We start from the raw sequence: 18,903 nt of genomic DNA, 5'->3' as shown, positions 1-18,903 counted from the left end.
AAGACTGACATACAGAAGGTTCCACATTTACAAGAAAAAAAGTAAAAAGTAAAACAAAACATTTTGCAAGCAGAGATTCCACCACAAACAATAAAAACCACTCCCAATATTCAATCAAACCAGATAAGCATTTGTCAGAATCAATCACAGTTTTTCAAAAGCATTTGAGAAGCAAAGTTTAATACACACTCCCAGGGCACTGCAGATGACAGGATGAAGAACATGGACACTTTATCTCTCTGTGAAGATTTCTTACAGTTCTTTCTAGTCTTCCTCTCAACTGCTTCACTTCCTGCACATATTAATGCATCCCTCTCACAAGATAAGAGGGGAAAGATTTAAATATACAAAATGGCGGTGCTGCTGGAGCCGCTGTAGTGGCAGCACTGCCCCAGGTGTGGACCCACCGGGTTCAGCTGCCCAATCAAATGCCGTCGACTCCACGCGGGGTTTGAATGGCCTGTTGAGGGAGCCGACAGGGGGTTTTATTTGAGATCCCAAGTCCGCGGGGTCCACGTCCAGATGGCGGCACCTATTAACTAGCTGCGAGGGGTTGTGGACTCCGGGGAAGCAGAGGACTGGAGCAGGGCACGAGAGGATGGGAAGATCTCTCCTCCCCCCCCCCCCCCACCCCAACCATTTGAGAAGGAGAAGCAGAGGAGATGATCCACAGGATGGTTACCACAGCGGCAGACCAGTGAAGGGGTCTGAGGCTGAGGGACCTGGGTTGCTGGAGACTTGAGGCGAGGAACCTGTGGAGCTCTGGACTGCTGGAGTCTGCTGTCGGGAGACTCGCGCCAGGCTAAGGACTGCTGAAGACTGGCCCAAACTGGCTGGAGAGGTGCCAGGTATCGGAATCGGGATGTGAGGGGGGAGCCAAGCTCCTGACCATGTCGAAGGTTCGGATCTAGAGCTTGGGTTGCGAATAGTTTGGATTGGCCTCTGTGTGGTTGCAGGTGCTGCAGAGGACTCTTCTGCTTCTCTGACTGTAAGAAATGTAAGAGGCACTTAGACAATTCCTTCTGGTGGTGAATCTGTCTGTCAGCCTTGCAGCAGGCAAAAAGAAATTTCATGTAATATCACACTGTTTAATTACTATGATAATAAATTGAATTTTGAATCTTTAAAATGACATTTTACACATAAGCTGTTGTTGGTAAATGGAACAAGATGCCAGAGGCAATAGTTAAGGTGGGTACAATTGTTACATTTAAAGGACATTTGGACAAATACTTGGAAAGGTTTAGAAGGACATGGATTTACAGCAGGCAAATTAGACTAGTTTTCGGTAGACACCTCAGTTGGTATAGACAAGTCGGGCTGAATGACCTGTTTCCATGCTGTAAAATTATGATTATTTTACTTTCTCTTTTTATTAAACTAGAAAACAGTGAGTGGAATGTCCAAGGGAAGAATGACATCAGCTTCATTGACCTTTGGAAAAAGTGAATCTTGGAAAGCTATGGCCTTTGCTAGTTTGTCCTGGATTGAACACCATCCCTCAGGCCTTGTTCTCCACGCCCCACCACTTTTCCATTTCCCATTCCCCATCCTACCTTCCCTTTATGAAACTCTACCCTCTTATCTTTGCGCCACCAAATGATCTCTTGTATCCTGGCCTCTGCAGTGTTTCATTGACACCCTCTCTGCCTCCAATTCAATTGCTACTTGCTTTCATCAAGGCTGAGTAGCAACAAGGCTCAGCTCATTTTCCTTCCAAGTTCCCCAACTCATGACAATGACAAAAAAAATGGCAAAGGCAAAGAAGATCATATTGTTCATCAAGTTAGTGTTGGTTCTCTTCTGTTCCCCTTCAAAATGCACCTGTTAATTCCAATAACCCTGGCTTCCCCATCTCCTTGCTATTGTCTTTCATTCAGTATTTACCTAATTTATTAACCTCCTCTGAATTGGTATATTATCAGGCAGTGCAGCCCAAATCCTAACCACATATTCTTCTGCAATCACCTTAAACCTGGTTATTGATCTCTTCGACACTGGAAATTATTTCTCTTTATTTTCCAATAGAACTTGGATCATGCTCCCAGCCAACAAAACTTCACTCACCCCAAGAAACAATGACCAATATGCTCCAACTTCTTTGATGCAATCTACACCGCTGAGTTCCTTCAGATTTTGGGTGTTGCTTCAGTTTTCCGCATCTGCAGTCTCTTTCATTTACCATATGGTTAACATTGCCAGTGACCCAGGTTCAAATCTGGCGCTCGCTCTAAGGAGTTTGTACGTTCAGCCCAGGTCTGCGTGGGTTTCCTCTGGGTGCTCCGGTTTCCTCCCACCCTTCAAAACATTCTGGGTTCATTGTGGTGTATTTGCAGGGATACAGGATGAAATTTAAATTTAGGATCCTAAATGCTTAATTCACAAATCCTATACTTCCAATAGTGTTCAATATTGCTCAAACACTTGCATCCTGTTTATAGTTTGCACGGCCTCTGATTGTTTTCCTGATTAAAACGTGTTCCCTCATTTCTTTTCTGCACCATATTTATTCTGCCATGTGTCTGCCACATTCTATTCATCTGTCTAGAAATCAAATATAATCTTCTTTGTGTAGCTTTATGTACCCTGTAAAATTTCAAATTTTGCACTGTTTAGTTTCAACTCATGTTTTTAAAAAATCCGCTATCCCTGGAACTAAACCTGAGGGAATGTTTAAACGAACCAATGCTTTCTTTGTTCTTACAATTCAACAAATTGTTCTAAACTAAGAAAATATATCACAATGAGGGATAAAAATGTTTTTTCTCTCTCTCCATCTCCCTCTTCCCCCTGTGTCCAGGTTGACAGGGGCAATGTGAAACCTTTCGCTAGAATAATAATAGAATATAAAACACGACAGCACAGTACAGGCCCTTCAGCCCTCAATGTGGTGCTAACCCATATATTCCTTTTTTAAAAAGTACTAAACCATCCCTATCCCATAACCTTCTACTTCTCTTCCATCAATGTGCCTGTGTAAGAGTCTCTTAAATGCCCCAAATGTTTCATCCCTTTCTTCTTGATTATGGGTTTGGCATGTAGTTTTAGTATGATCAAGGAAACTAACTGCTCCTCATTTTGTACCTGGAGATGATAGAGGAAGTAACAGACCTCAAAAGTAGGACAGACTTCCAATGAAGATGGTTATCTGTTCCTGGAAGATGTCACGCACTGAGTGCTGTTGGAACAACTCATTAAAATAAGCTGCAGGTATTCCCCCATACTCCTGACTTGCCTTTTACAGATGATGAGAAAGCTTTGGGGAATGAAGAGTTGAATCACTTACATTTAAGATAAATCAGTAGTTCTCAACATTTTTCTTTTCACTCACATACCACTTTAAGTATTTCCTATGCCATAGGTGCTCTGTGATTAGTAAGGGATTGCATGAAGTGGTATATGGGTGGAAAGAAAGTTTGAATACCTCTGTTTTAATCATACCTAACTGACTCGTTATGAGCACAGTTTCATTACTCCAAAGGAAATGAGCCAATGACAATTTTTCTCAAGCAAAATATTTCAGTAACAATTGGGTCTAGAGCAGTATTTCTCAACCTTCCCTTCTCACTCACATCCCACCTTAAGCAATCCCTTACTAATCACAGAGCACCAATGGCATAGGGAATACCTAAAGTGGGATGTGAGTGGAAAGAAAGAGGTTGAGAACCACTGAATTAAATTGTTCCCGAGCACAGTGCCTTTTTATTCTCCAATGCAGCAATAAGGAAAACAAGTATTGTGCATTTTGTGTACATGAAAATAAAGACAACCGTGAAGAAGACACACCAACTTCCCAGGGAGTCGGAGGAGATTTAGCTCTTTGTTGGATATGCTACCAAACGTCTGCAGATGCACTGTGGAAAGTATACTGTCTGGTTACCTCAAAACTCAATTTGGGAATTCAAGTGCCCAGGAACCCAGAATACTGCAGAAGGTAGCAAACATAGCCAGGTCCATTGCCTCCCATCCACTGCAGAGATCTATGTGATGCGCTGCCTCATGAAGGCAGCCAACATCATAAAGGGCCCCTCCCCCTTTACCCTAGTCACAACCTCTCATCTGCTACCTTAAGGCAGAAGTACAAAACCTGCACCTTTCGGTTCAAGGTGTTTCTTTCTAAAACCTATATGACTCTCCTTAGTATGCATTTCATAGATTGCCATGACCTGACAAAACAACTGTTCATTCTATTGCATGTCATTTTTATTTTTGCACTATGATTACGAGGAATACATATATTTATCGTCTCCATTATTTAGTTTACAATGATAAGTTTTTCTTCACAGGTACCTGATCGGCTGCAGCAATGTATGAATTTATACATTGTACAATGCATATGACAATAAATTCATCATCCATATTAACCTTATTATAGCATGGCATTCAACAACTTCCTGGAAAGACCAACATCATGGAAAGATCCAGAGGGAAAAAAAATTCAACAGTACTCTTGCCTCTGGCAAAGTTTGGTCCAGCTATGTCTGTTAACATACAACAGTTCTCAGAATCAGAATTTATTGTTTCAGGGAGATCTCTATGAAGATCTCCCTGAAAAAGACATTTTTTCAAACGCTGTCCCTCTGTAAACTCAACAGAGGCTAGAATCCCCCCCTACCCTTTGAATCTCCTTCCATGCTTCCTCCTTGTTCTCGTTAAGTGACTTCACCTGTCCTTAACAGCTATGAAATGCAACCAACAAAACACACGTCTCACTGAATCATTAATGACTGAACAACGTCTCCTGTCTTTCTTGGACAATGAAGATAATCCAAATCTGAACTCGTTTGCCAATTAGGTGCCAACAAACTTGGAAGTCACTGTGGAATGCACGATCGGTACGAGGATGGATTGTGGTGGAAGATGGAATTATTCCTGTTGTTATCGGCAAAAAAAAATCAAAAAAAAAAAAATCGCAGTAAATAAAGAGGTAACAAAATACTAAAGTTTAATATTGGTACCCTCCCTCCGAAGTGGTCAGTTTGCCAATCACGCAACACGCAATCTCAAGCTACCGGAAAATTCACTTCCCCGTCATCTACCAAACCCGATAGGTGCCGGACACCAGGGGTTTGCAGCTTGGCAAATATGCCAGAAAGCGCAAATCCTGTTAAAAGTCAGACACTTGTGATCTGGGGAACAAAACATGATGGAGTCCAGATCCCTTGACATTCATCAATAAAAAAACTCAACAGCAACATTTAAGTGCATCAAAAAATGTACACCAGCACAAGGAACAGCTGAGATTTAGGCCAGAAACAGGAAAAGAATAGAAAGAGGGGAATGTCCTGCAGATATCATGAAATGGTCAAAGGAGAGAGGATGCAATTCAGGCAAGACTCAGTGATAAATATGTTTAAGAAGAAGAGAGGTTGTAAAGCCAGAGCAAAACCAAGGTGGGTTTAGAAGATAAGAGGGGAAAAATAAATCAAAGCACAATGTAGGTCAGCAGGATGGCAGTGATACATGAGATCGACTCAATCTGTTTAGTTTATAAAAGTACTTATTAATAGCCTCGGTACGAAGCTGCTTCTTTTGTGAGAGTGCTTCGTAAGTAGGCAAACCAGGGGAGAAAATATTTTTTAACTGTCTGCAGTATTTGAGGACACATATTTATTGCAAGGAACATCAAACACCAACTGTTTCACTGCCTGATAGGAAGTGCAGCAGCACAATCTTGGACTTACTGGCCCAGATTTGGTGGGGGATTTTTGGCCACTTACCTACATCTATGCTGCCATTTCCCCCCACCAAACTACGAGTAACTGGGACCTTCACAAAAAATTCACGGGCCCTGAAGTTATAATCAGCACTTTCCTGCTGTATTCCCAAAGGTGGTCTTATGCTGGAGGCCCTTGTGATAGCCAGGAATGGGAAATATCCAGCGCTTCCCAACCACGTCAGTGGATTGGAACAGCTGCAGAGGGTTTTACATCTAATATATATTTGTGCATCTATGTCTGTTTGTTTGTCTGTTCTCCATGCAAATCAAATGTGGAGCATTCTAGAAATGTCCAAGGAGGTTCAGTAGGGGTAACAATTGATGTTGAATGTCATGACCACATTGAATGGTCAAATGAAGTTCAGATGTTCCAAAAAAAAATTGAACTTGCATCAGGGAGACCTCAATTAGTTACAGTGTTGTGCATCGATGTACATTCAGAATAAAAACAAGTGGCCAAAAACAGTTCAGTATGGACCCATAAAAGCAAAGCAACGTTGGCAGAAGCTCTTCACAAGCCCGTAGAGTTAGACAAAGGAGAAAGGAAGAAACAGCAGAGGGACAGTCTTGCCTCACTGTTGATGCTTCCTGACAAACAAGGAACAGGCAACAGGAAACAAAACAGCAGCGATACACCCGTCTCAGTGCTCAGGCCTCCAGACAGGCAAGGGGAAGCCAGTGAGAAACAGAACAACAACACCAGGCCTGCATCAGTGTACAGGCCTCCAGACAAACAAGGAGCAAGCAGCAGGAAACTGAGGAACAACGCCAAGACTGCATCAGCGCTGATGCCGCCAGGCATTCCAAGAGCGGACAATAAGAGTCAGCTGAAAATTACCATCAAGTGTTTTGGGTATTTTGTTTCAACCATATAGTCAACAACTGTGTATTTTATTTCCTGGGAGCTCAGGCCTACAGGCAAGAGACAATAGGTGGAATAGGAAAGGAGGGCACAAAAGAAAATAGGCAGCTCGTTCCACACCCACCACTCCCAGTGTGAAGACATTCCCCCTCATGTTCACTCTAAACTTTTCCCATTTCACCCTTAACCCATATCCTCTGGTTTGTATCTTACCTAACCTCATTGGAAAACGTCTTCTTGCATTTACTCTGTCTCTACTCCTAATAATTTTAAATACCTCTATCAAATCTCTAAATATTCTTCTTTGCTTCAGGGAATAAAGTCCCATCCTGTTTAACTTTTTCATGGAAATCAGTTCCTGAAGTCCTGACAACATCCTACTCTTTCAATCTTACTGATATCTTTCCTGTCATTAGGTGTCGAAAACTGCACACAGTTCTCCATTTCAGGTCTTACTAATGTCTTATACAACTTTACTATAACATCCTAACTCCTATAATCAATATTTTGATTTATAAGGCCATTGTGCCAAAAGCTCTCTTTACACCCTATCCACCTGTGATGCCACTTTCAGGGAATTATTTATCTCTAATCCCAGATCCCTCTGTTCTTCTGCACTCCTCAGTTCCCTACCATTTACCATGTAGGTCTCTTGGTTTGTCCTTCCAAAATGCGACACCTCACACTTGTCTGCATTAAATTCCATCGGCCATTTTTCAGCCCATTTTTCCAGCTGGTCCAGATCCCTCTCCAAGCTTTGACAGCCTTCCTTGCTGTCCACAATGCCTGCAAACTTTGTGTCATCTGCAATCTTGCTGATCAAATTTATCGCATCATTATCCAAATCATTGATATAGATGTCAAACAACAATGGTCCCAGCACCGATCCCTGAGGCACACCACTAGTCACAGGCCTCCAATCTGAGAAGCATCATCCACCACTACTCTCTGGCTTCTCCCGGAGAGCTAATGTCAAATCCAATTTACTACCTCACCATGTCTGAACTTTCCTGACTAACCTCCCATGTGGGATCTTGTAAAAGGCCTTACTAAGTTGAGAGTTTAGTTTGGGATTCAAATCCTGAGTCGCTACAGGGATCAGTGCTGAGTTCCTCTCAATTTTTTCCATACACAAAAGGATGTAAGTATGTAATCAAGTTCACAGATGACACAAGGTTTGGTGGTTTTATGGAGGGTAATCATTGAGCACACACATTGATCAGTTAGCGGAAATGGCAAAGAAATGACAGGTGGAATGTATTCCTCCAACACTTGAGGTGCAATAATTTGGAAGGACTAATGAAGGTTAGCAATAACCAGAGGACATCTGAATAAAGTGAGCTATCAGGGGTAAGTTTTTTTTTAAACATAGATAGTGGGTGCCTGAAATGCATTGTTGGGGGCTGGCATAGTCAGGACACTTAAACGATGAATGCAAGAAAAATAGAGATTCTGGGTGTTAGTTGGGGAAGGTTTAAATGGCTGAGTAGGTTGGTATAAGTCAACGCAACATCGTGTGCTGTAATTTTCGATGTAAACAATAAATGACAGTCCCATGGATTCTGAACAAAATAGGTAGATAAAAGTACTTCAGACGGCTTATTGGATTCTTGCCTTCATGAGCCAGGGCAAAAAAATGAGTCGGGAGGATTTGGGACAAATATATCAAGTACTAATTGGACTACAACTGGAGTGCTTAGTGCAGTTCTGTTCATCACACCAAAAGAAGGACGTGATTAAATTGGAGAGGAGATTCTCTGGGAAGATGCTTGGTCGAGAGCGTTTCAGCTGGAAAGGTTGGATTTGTTTTCTTCTGAGCAACAAAAAAATTGCAGAGGGGGGACCTGATTAAAGGAAGCAAAATGATGAGTACATCCGTAGGATAAATAGAGAGAGAACTTTTCCCTTAGCAGAAGTATCTAGACCGGAGGGCTACCTTTAAGATGAGAGGAAGGAGATTGAGAAGAGGTTAGAAAATAAGTTTTTCTCTCAAAGCATGGTTAAAGTCTCAAGTATACCATCTGAGGGGGTGATGGAAGCAGGTGGACTCACAAGATTTAAGAAGTACTTCAAAGAGCAGGCAGAACGGTTAGCGCAACGTTGCTGCACACTAGCGATCAGGACTGGGGTTTGAATATCACGCTGTCTGTTAGCGAGTTTATACGCTCTCTGCGTGGGTTTTCCCAGAGGGCTCTGGTTTCCTCCCACCCTTCAAAATGCACCAGGAGTTGTAGGTCAATTGGGTGGCACGGACTCGTGGACCAAAAGGGCCCGTTTCCATGATATATGACTAAATTTTAAAAAATTAAATTAAAACGCAACATCTGAAGTACTGAGAAATAGCATTGGTCTCATGCAGTAGTTGATGGCTGACGTAGGATTGGTGGGATCTTTCCCTACTGTGTGACTAATTCCAGAAGTAATGAGGTTGAAAGATTGGGGAAATGCTCCTCCAGACATTATTTTCCTACCAATATCCAATGCTGTCTATAAGGAGTTTGGATGTCCTCTCCATGTCTGCATGGGTTTCCTTGCACACTTCAAAACATATGGGGTTGTAGGTTAATTGGGAATAATCTTCTTCTCTAACCCCTTCTCAATCTCCGACCTTAAATGTAGCCCTCCAGACTCAATACCTCTACCAGAACAGGGCCTGTTACTGCACTGTACATCCGACTTAAATTTAAAATTTTAATGTTTCAAAGACAGAAAAATTTTCCAAAATTGTTGACATGAAACAAGTTAACAGGAAGCACATGTAGCACAACAATGAAGGCACAACGCCAGCCAATTGTCCACCATGCGAGCATGAACTTGAACATCCCAGAACGCAAAATTACTGCACAACATGGAATTATCAATAGATAAGAGTAAACTTTTCTGCTGAATGAAGAGAAGGCCACTTTTATTCATCTGTACTCCATAGAGTTTTACATAAAACCTGGTGGAAATTTGGGCTATTTCCCCAGCAATGTCCATCTCCCCAACACTATTAAAAAGATCTCCAAAATGGAACATAGAATTTGACAGCAAAGTACAGGCCCTTCAGTCCACAATGTTGTGAATTTGAACAAAGCTATTTAAAACATAGTTTTTTGAACTTCCTCGTGCAATCTCATGGGCTCTGAGCAGAAGTTCCAGGTCAATTTCTTCCAGCTACTGGCACATACCCAAACAGCTCATTGAAATGGCGAGGTGGGGAGCTGACTGGCACTCCCCCAGTTACTGAGAACATAATAACTTGACACACAAATAGGTCACTCCGTCCCTCATGCATCCTCTATCATTCATCAAGGTCATGGCCGATCTTTCGGCTCACGGGATCTTTTCCACACTGACCTTGCAGCCCTCAACTCCTGCACTTTCCAAACATCTATTATTCTCCATCTTGAATATACATACAATCTGAGTTTTCAGAGCCAGTAGGGTGCAGATGCTCTGAGGTGCCTGACCCTCACGTTGAAGTTGCATCTCATTTCCTTCCAGACATCAAATCTGAAGGAAACCTCGAGTTTCATCTCAACTTGTGAAACTGTATATTTCAATGAGTTTACCTCTCATTATTCTCAACTGAAGATACTGTCGCTTCACCCCTCCCTATATGACAAGCCCACCGGTCCAAGATTCAATCATTTCCACAGGACAGCAAAACCTCTGGTATCCGGCATCTCTGCTGATTTGGTAGAAGCTGGGTAAATGTATTTTCCAGTTGCTTGAGACTTACTCTTACAATGTGTAACTAATATATCTGCATTAAGAACAAAAAGTTTACAAGACAAAAGGCAAAAATACTGCACTGTGCTAACAATGAACAAACTTCACTTGCATGAATATATAAACCTTAAAGCATTTTACTTCATTTTCAGTCACATTCTTTGAAAATATTTAACCGTCATTTCATCTGCAGGTTCCTCCCCCTCCATGGAGCTGCCCAAATGATGAGCAATTGAAATTTAATACCCCTCCCCCCAAACAAGTTTACAGATAAAGACTCTGACTGGGGTGACTCTTCCTAAGCAGGAATAAGGAGACACCTGAAGAGAGTCACCCCAACGGCAAGTGGCATTCACCCTGGGCAACGCCATTTTATTCAAACACAACTTTATTCAATCTTTATTCACACAGCAATCAGGGCGCTCTGCAGGCTGAATATTTGCTCCCATCTTCAACAAAGACTTATGTGTAACTTCAGAGAACATTTACTTTCACACTTTTAAAGTTGTGTATTTTTTTACCGATTATTTTTTTCTCATTTATTTTAAATTTTTTTTAAATTTATTTTCCTCAATTTGTTTTTGCTGACTGCTTGAGGCTGCTGGTTACTTGAATTCTGGATACCAGAGGTTTTACTATACATTCTTCCAGCAGTAAGGACACCAGATCAGCACACAATATTCTTGACGCAGTCTGACCAGTTGCCTTCATCATGGTTCCACTCATAATTCTTGAGGGCAAAGACTGGGTCCCCGGGTTTACAGACGGATCCCTGCTGCAATGGCTTTGAAGCACCTGGCTGCCGACAATGATGAGGTCACAGGTTGCCCTTGCTGTAGAGTTAGATGGCATGGAATCCAGTCTTTCAGCCCCAACCATCCATGCTGACCAAGGTGCCCAGCTAACTTAGATCCACTTACCTGCCTTTGTTTGATCCTTATCCTTCAAATCCTTTCCTATCTGTTAACCACACTGTTTAGTCTCTGGAAGGTTGGTCAGTGAGCAACCATAATCAACGCTTACAAATGCATTGAATTATAATTATATAAAACATTTAGAAATCATACAATTTTAACTGCATGAAACAGTATTAATTTGTTGAAAGCATTAATAAACTTTGAAATAAAATCCCTAATGAGGTTACCTTAATGAAGAACAGAGAACACATTCAAGTGGCCACATACCCTTCCCCCCCAGTGGGTTGCTGTATTCCGTGTTGCAGTGCATGAATGTGGAAGTCCGGAATGTATTTCCCATGCTCTGCAGTTAGCAGAGACTTCTCAACAGACATGTCACTGTGGTTTCCAGACCAATGCCTGTGGCACAGAATTGCTGCGGGAGTAGGTAGCCTTTCTTCAGAGACTGGAAAATCATCTCCAAGCCAGGCCCTGCTTCCCCAGAGCTCCTGGCAGGGCATAAGGAGACATTGGTACTGGCCACAGTACTCAGTACACCCCATTACATAGGTGTTCCTCTGCCTACACAGCATCTTAAGGGAAGAGATCAAGAGAGACAGGTGCAATTACAAGAAAAGAGAACAATGCCTTCAGCTGCATAGTTCCGAAGATATGGTTACAGAGGGGGATTCAACAACTGGATCCTCTTCGGCAGTCTGAAAGCCATGAGGATTGGAGGCAGTACCTCTTCCATGATCACCTTCGACAACAGTGCCCTGCAAGGGTACATACTCTGTGCAATTATGACTCCATCAGTCAGTTCATGGATTACACTACCATTGCAGGCAATGAGATGGAATTCAGAAAAGTGACAGAGGGCCTAATGGCTTGTTGACAGGACACCAGCCCCTTACTCAATGTCAGCAAGACTAAGGAGCTGGTCAAAGAATACGAGTAGGGTTCCCCAATTGTCAGCAATGGCACTGAGGGAGATGTTGTAGACAGCAATGCTGCTGAGAGTAAACATCTCCATTGACCTGTCTTGGGCCAAATACACTGACGTAACAGCCAAGAAGGGGCACCAATGCCTCTGTTTCCTCCAGAGCATGAGGAAATTTGGCACGTCGCTGGCATCCTCCAACACCTTCAAGAAACACACCATCGACTGTCAGGAGGCATCACTGCTTGAAACGGGAGCTGACTCACCCACGACTGCAAGAAGCTGCAGAGAGTTGCGAACGCACCCCAGATCTTTGCATAAACTTCCCTTCCCTCCACTGACTCCACTGACACCTCCTGATGCTCAGAGAAGCAGCCAACAGACTAAAGGGCTCATCCCACCCTGGACACACTCTTTTCTACCTCCTCCCTTTGGAAGGAAGATTCAAGAGCGTGATTCAAAGACAGATTCTTTACTATCAGGCAACTGAACAAACCTCACACCAATAATGTTGCACTTACTCCTTTTGACTTGGTCTTTCAATGTAAGGGGGCTGCATTCTTAGCTCCCTGCACTACTTCCTATACACCTATGACTGTGTGTCTCAGAATGACAACAACACTAGCTACAAATTCACTGACAATACCTAGGTAGAGAGTTATATAAAAAGAGGTGATAAGTCAGCATACAGAAGGGAGATTGAAAACTTGGCCAAATGGTGCACCAACAACAACCTTGCACTCAATGTCACCAAAAACTTCAAGATGGGAAAACTAGAGATGTATGATCTGGTCATCACTGTGGGATCAGAGGTGGAGAAAATTTTAAGTTCTTGGTAGTCACTATCTCAGGGGATCTTTCCAGGTCCAAAAGGAATCGTGACTAAAAGAGTACCTGATTTGCCACACACTTAGTCAAAAGGGTTGGTACTATGGAACATGATAGGAAGTACTTTCTGTAATATTTTTTCAGTTATCCTAAAAAAAATGGTTAATTTTAATTTAATTTAGACATTCAGCATGGCAACAGGCCGTTTCGGCCCATGAGTCCACGCCGCCCAATTTACACCCAATTAACCTATACCCCTGGTATGTTTCAAACCCACGCAAACATGGCCAATTGCTGGCACTGTAAAGGCATTGCGTTAACCACTATGCCAACCATGTAACAAATTAGAGTATATCTATCTCCTAATTCTCATCTTCACTATTTTTCCAAATCAGACTGTGTGTTAAATAAAATTGATCTGTTGCAGTAGGAAGCAAAATGAAATAAACAGGGGGGTAGGAAAGAAAAATCACAAAACATGAATGGCCTCTAAATTCATCCATTCATTGTGTTTCCTGTTACAACTTCGGTTAGGAGTGTTTTTTTTTGGTCGAGGAAGTCTACACTTCTGAAGTACATACAAATGTTCTCTTTGCAAAAACATCTGAGGCCAAAAGGAAGACAAAATGATTGTGGTTTCTGCTTGTGAGCAAACTCATTTCATTAGTAACATTAACAGATAGAATTCACTTCTGCCAAAAGCTCTCCATGTTCCTGCTGATCAGCAAAAAATGACACTATTTGGCTGAGGAAAAAATATTGAAATTAAAATGAATATGAACTGTTCAATGTAGCATTTCAGATATAGTTACCTCATCACCAGAGAGAGATTATGAATAAAAACTCTATTCCACAGAATAAAACATGAGTATCAAATTTGTGATGAGTTAAACTAATGTTCACAAATCACATGTGATTTTAAACTTGAGAAGGACTTATTTATCGGTGTGAAACTGAATGCCGTTTTCTGATGAAGGATCTGAGATTTTAAACCACATTCTCTCTCCACAGATGCTGCCCGCCTTGCTGAATACCCCAGCATTATCTATCTTTATTTTAGATTCAAAGGCCATTTTGGATGATATTTAAATGAATGATTAAAGCTTCAGATTTTGAACTGGGTGCAAGTGACAGAAATGGAACTGATGTACAAACAAGTGCACAGGAAAACACAAGGAACTTTTGTTCAACCTAACATGACTCAGGCTTACACAGATCATTTATCCATCTTCCTTACCATAAATGGATCCAAACTGCACTGTATCACCTGTAATTATCTAAAAACCTCCTCAACTGGATCCCTCAAGTTTATTGATCATTTCCCCATTTTCCTTTAAACATTCATTTGGTTCTTGCCCTCTAGAAAGTTCCCTCATTCTTGCTGGTGGCTCTCCTGCTGAACAGTCAGGCAGGTGGGTGTTCAGGGTGATGATCAGAATAATCTTTCAGCAATACCCTTTTGCTCCCATCATCAATACCACTTCACTACAGTTAGATTTTATGGCAAGATTAGATTCCAGGCCCATTTTAACCTGAACACATCTGTTTCCGAGATGGATCACCGTACATTACGAGCCATTGTACAACTGCGTTTTAAAACCTGCTCCATTCCACATCAACGATGAACTAAAAGATCAGTTGAAAGCAACCTGCATTAATAATTCTTTCATTTGGATACTTCAATAATGATTTTGCTGCTTTTCCTCTCTTCCAGCCAAGTTATTTGAGAATGTAAGGAAATGCATTTACAAATTTAGTCCACAACAGGTCTTCCCTGCTTTTAAAAAGAAAATCACTGTAAGAATGTACAGAATTATACAATGAATACGGCCAATTCAAAATTTGCTGTGGAGGGAATGTTTGCTTTTCACTCTCAAGCAAAGCACAGACATGGAACCATAGCATGCTGGAGCACAGAAACAGGCCCTTTGGCCCTAGTCCATGCCAAACTATTATTCTGCCTCGTCCCTTTGAGCTGCACCCAGAATTGACCCATAAAACACTGCACAGAACCACAGAATCCTACTTCTTTCTGAGACCTCTGATTCCGTCTCTATTTTGGTGGTCTAACTGAAGGAGCCATAATCATCTGATCCTGTATAGTGGGAAGTCAGGCTTATTTTGAGAGTAGGATCCCGGTCCTACAATGGCAGAACTAAATGAAAGTGGAAAAAAAAAATCAGATGCCAGGTTTATTGTCAGAGTAAATACATGACACCACGTACAACCCTGAGATTCTTTTTTCTTGCGGGCAAGGCAGAATTACCACTTATTGGCAAAGCCAAAAAAACTGTACACAACATGCACATGAACAAATAAAGATATGTACCCAGATAAGGAAATGTAAACAAACAGACTGAAACGCAGAGAGAATTTTTTTTTAAATCAATAAAGTGTAAAAGTAAACATTCTTAAATGAATCCCTGATTGAGTTTGTTGTTGAGGAGTCTGATGGTGGAGGGGGAGCAGTTGTTCCTGAACCTAGTGGTGTGAGTCTTGTGGCACCAAGATCTCTTTCCTGATGGCAGCAGCAAGAACAGAGTGTGTCCTGGGTGGTGTGGATCCTTGTTGCTTCTCTTTAACTGCAGTGTTGATGTCAATGATGTCATAGAATTTTTACCTGAATTTGACAACTTTTTACTGTTAGCTTATAATAAATCACAAGATTTTGTAAATTCCAAGCCTTTACCAGGATGGGAACTGAGCTCACAATGTCAGAATTGTCAGTTCCGGTCACTGATGTCAGTATGCACTGTGTACCGCTCAACGTCCAGAGACGTTTACAATATGAGCTGGCAATCAGCTGTCAAGAGCAAGAACATTGACTTTAGTGTTAAACAAGGTCTGCAGATGCTGGGGTCGAGTGCTTCACACAAACGCGCTGGAGAAACTTAGCAGGTCATGCAGCATCCATAGGAAGCACTGGGTAACCAATGTTACGGGCCTGGGCCCTTTATTGGGTATATTGCACAAGGTTGACTGATTTTCTTTTATTTCCTATCTTTAATCTCTCATCTTAGGAGCTAAGCAGAGATCCAGATGGTTCCGCATTAACACAGTACAAACCTCATTTCAGCTTTTGGACCTGCCTGTCCAATAATAGAAATTACCTTCATGACTAATTGGAGCACATTACTTTCATGTCATGTAACATGAATGAAACAATCAAGTACATTTATTCAAGGGTAAATACATCAATTTTGATAAGGTTATAGCCAACTCAAATAAATGAGGACATAAACAGATCTCAGTACTAAAATCAATGAATTAACTTTGTTCCGAAAAAAAATACTTTCAACAGAACAGGGAATGTACCTTAGAGCTTCTCATTATTGTGAAAGCCTCATTAATCTAAGTGGCTACCAGAACATTCCTCTTTCAGGTTTTCGCATGGATGGTCCCTTCTCCCAATGTAGCTCAGCCCTGCTCTTCAATTTAAGCAGAATTCACATTTGTTTTAAGCCAGAAAACGACTCATTGAATTCTGAATCTGTTGCCATTCAGAGAGGAAAATAATGCACCAAAAGTGAATCAAGGCTTAAAATGTCAAGGAAAAAAAGAGCTCATTCAGTTTTACCTGACAGTGATCTGCTTCGAACAATCATGCTCCCTTGGATTTCCTCAGAATCTAAAAATCTTTCTACTCCTGCAGTCAGCTTGACCCTTGATGAAGAGGAAAACAGCTAGGCAGAAAAAGAGGGACAGGGAAGGAATGGTATAGACAATGTCAACAAGAGAAAAGGAAGTTTTTGAGGAGAATATGGTGAGAGAGTCATCGGGAGGAATAGGTTAGAAACCAGATCTTTGGCACACCGAGTCCATGCTGACCATGAAGCACGTTCAGTCCTATCCTGACCCACTTTACTCTTCCCACATTCCTATCAACAAGTAAGAGACAAGAGTTTATCAGTGACAAGTCAGGTATGGGCAGCACGGTAATCATGGCGTTATTCCAAAGCCAGCGACCTAGTTCGAATCTGTAAGGAGTTAGTACGTTCTCCCCACATCATGAGTTTCCTCTGGGTGCTCCGGTTTCCTCCACACTTCAAAACATTCAGGATGTTGTTGGTCAATTGGTGACTTTGGGGGGCACGGAGCCATAGGCCATAAAGGCCTGTTACCATGCTGTATGTCTACATTTAAATTAATGTAGAGACAAAAGAGGGTGCAGCTGGACTAAAAGAGATACAAGAGAAAAATACATTTTTATAAATGTGTAAGGACAATACACAGCAATGAGATTTTTTTTGGTTTCAATTGCATGGTAATGCAGGCACTTAAACTAACCATTGACAGGAGACTTCTATATAATTCCACATTCAGCCTCTTTCAGTGAACGGGAAAACCCAACAGGTTTCGTGAAATTTGTAGGTACTTGGTTGACTTTGACCAGTGAATAGCAGAGCACAAGAAAACTTCCAGGAACTTGTGCTGACGGAAATTGGTGGAAAAATGCTTCCTCACCACACAGGCCATCCATACAGGCAGTGCCAGCATGCACATTGACATCCTGGCTCACTTGAAAGCCCTGCATTTTTGAACTTGATCCAGTTTGCAATGTACATTGTGTCGAAAATGCCACTGAATTTAAGGAATAAAATCCACCAAATTATAACTGTTGCTTGAGCCACCCTTTAGCATAAAATCTGATCAATCTTGCAGTCAGATCACAGCCATGAATTTAGAAGAGTCCAGCAAAAGCTCTGTCGGTAAACCCTGGAGCATTCTGGCTCTTTGGACTCCATTTTCTAGATGCATATTATCTCCCAACTTCCTCTTTTGAAACGACCAACAAAAATGAAATCTCATCAGTCTGGTTGAATTTTAAGGAAATGACACGCATTGAAAAATGTAAATTAAAGTCACAGGATGAATAACCTCAGAGGGGGAAAAGGAAGCGGGAACGCGACAAATCCTTTCCATTCGAGTAGTAACAGATGCACGCCAGATGTACATTTACTCCAAAACGTGGCTTGGATCCGAATGTGAGCTTAGTCAGCAATTCTGCCTTCTGCAGTTTGTCAAGATGAAGAATGAGGACTTATCAGCCTCTGCGGAAGGAACTCCATTGCAGTGTCGGTGTCTACAATAATCAGAGTAAGAGCCTGACATTTTTTTTTTGCAGGGCAAATGTACCGGAACTTTGAGCTGATAAGTATTCAAGCTTGACTGGCAATGACTGATATCTGGCAGTCCCCGCGAACAAAAACTAATCCTTTGCAAACGTTTTTCAAATATGTTCTTCAGGGGAAGTAACTGACATAAATGCACACGTCCAAGTTGATTGTTTAAGCAGCTCCTCACAGGATTAAAAATTGTGATAGCATAGACATGCAATAATGGTTAGACTCCATTTAGCTTTGTACGAATCCTGTGTCCTTGGCAGAATTTACAATGCATTGAAACCACTGGTCAAATTAAAACCTTTATATTTCTAGTTGACGTCAGGGTGAATCACAGAATATTCAGCTTCTCCGAAAGATTTTCAATATCGCACCATTCGAAAGGACAGATTTTGCCATCTATAAACTAAACCAATCACTTGGCTAGGTGCAAGTTGCTAATGTCAATCAACTTAAATTGAAATGAACAGCAAAAGACAAAGGAGGAAAAACCCAACACCCAACCCCAACCCACCAATTTTCCCCTGCAACCGCTGCAACCGTGTCTGCCTGTCCCGCATCGGACTTGTCAGCCACAATCGAGCCTGCAGCTGACGTGGACTTTTACCCCCTCCATAAATCTTCGTCCGCGAAGCCAAGCCAAAGAAAGAAGATAATCTCAAACCACTGTCTGAAAACTGTACCAATGGTTATAAATTAATGAAGGCTGTTGTCTGAAGAGTTTTAATTCAATGGGTCTTTAAAATAAATAATCAAGGGTGGAGGAGTTGTGGCAGCAGAAGGACAGGGTGTTGTCCAGTGAAGAAAAGATTATAAATTTA

At 41.7% G+C, this 18,903-nt stretch overlaps 1 protein-coding gene and 1 long non-coding RNA gene across 5 annotated transcripts in view; one reads left to right on the top strand and one right to left on the bottom strand.

Annotated features, from left to right (window-relative positions):
- The window catches only part of prmt3 (protein arginine methyltransferase 3), a 195,549-nt gene that overhangs the window by 95,507 nt on the left and 81,139 nt on the right, over positions 1 to 18,903 (bottom strand). The gene's annotated exons all lie outside the window — the stretch shown is intronic.
- The window catches only part of LOC138746630 (uncharacterized), a 40,932-nt gene continuing 39,865 nt past the window's right edge, over positions 17,837 to 18,903 (top strand). For both annotated transcript variants that reach the window (XR_011347037.1, XR_011347036.1), the window contains exon 1: positions 17,837 to 18,056. This is a non-coding gene — a long non-coding RNA (uncharacterized lncRNA). The remainder of the gene's footprint in view (positions 18,057 to 18,903) is intronic.

The sequence above is a fragment of the Narcine bancroftii genome, chromosome 1 (assembly GCF_036971445.1).
Source record: "Narcine bancroftii isolate sNarBan1 chromosome 1, sNarBan1.hap1, whole genome shotgun sequence".
In the NCBI taxonomy this organism is placed as follows: domain Eukaryota; kingdom Metazoa; phylum Chordata; class Chondrichthyes; order Torpediniformes; family Narcinidae; genus Narcine; species Narcine bancroftii.
This window is presented reverse-complemented; position numbering and strand designations above follow the sequence as displayed.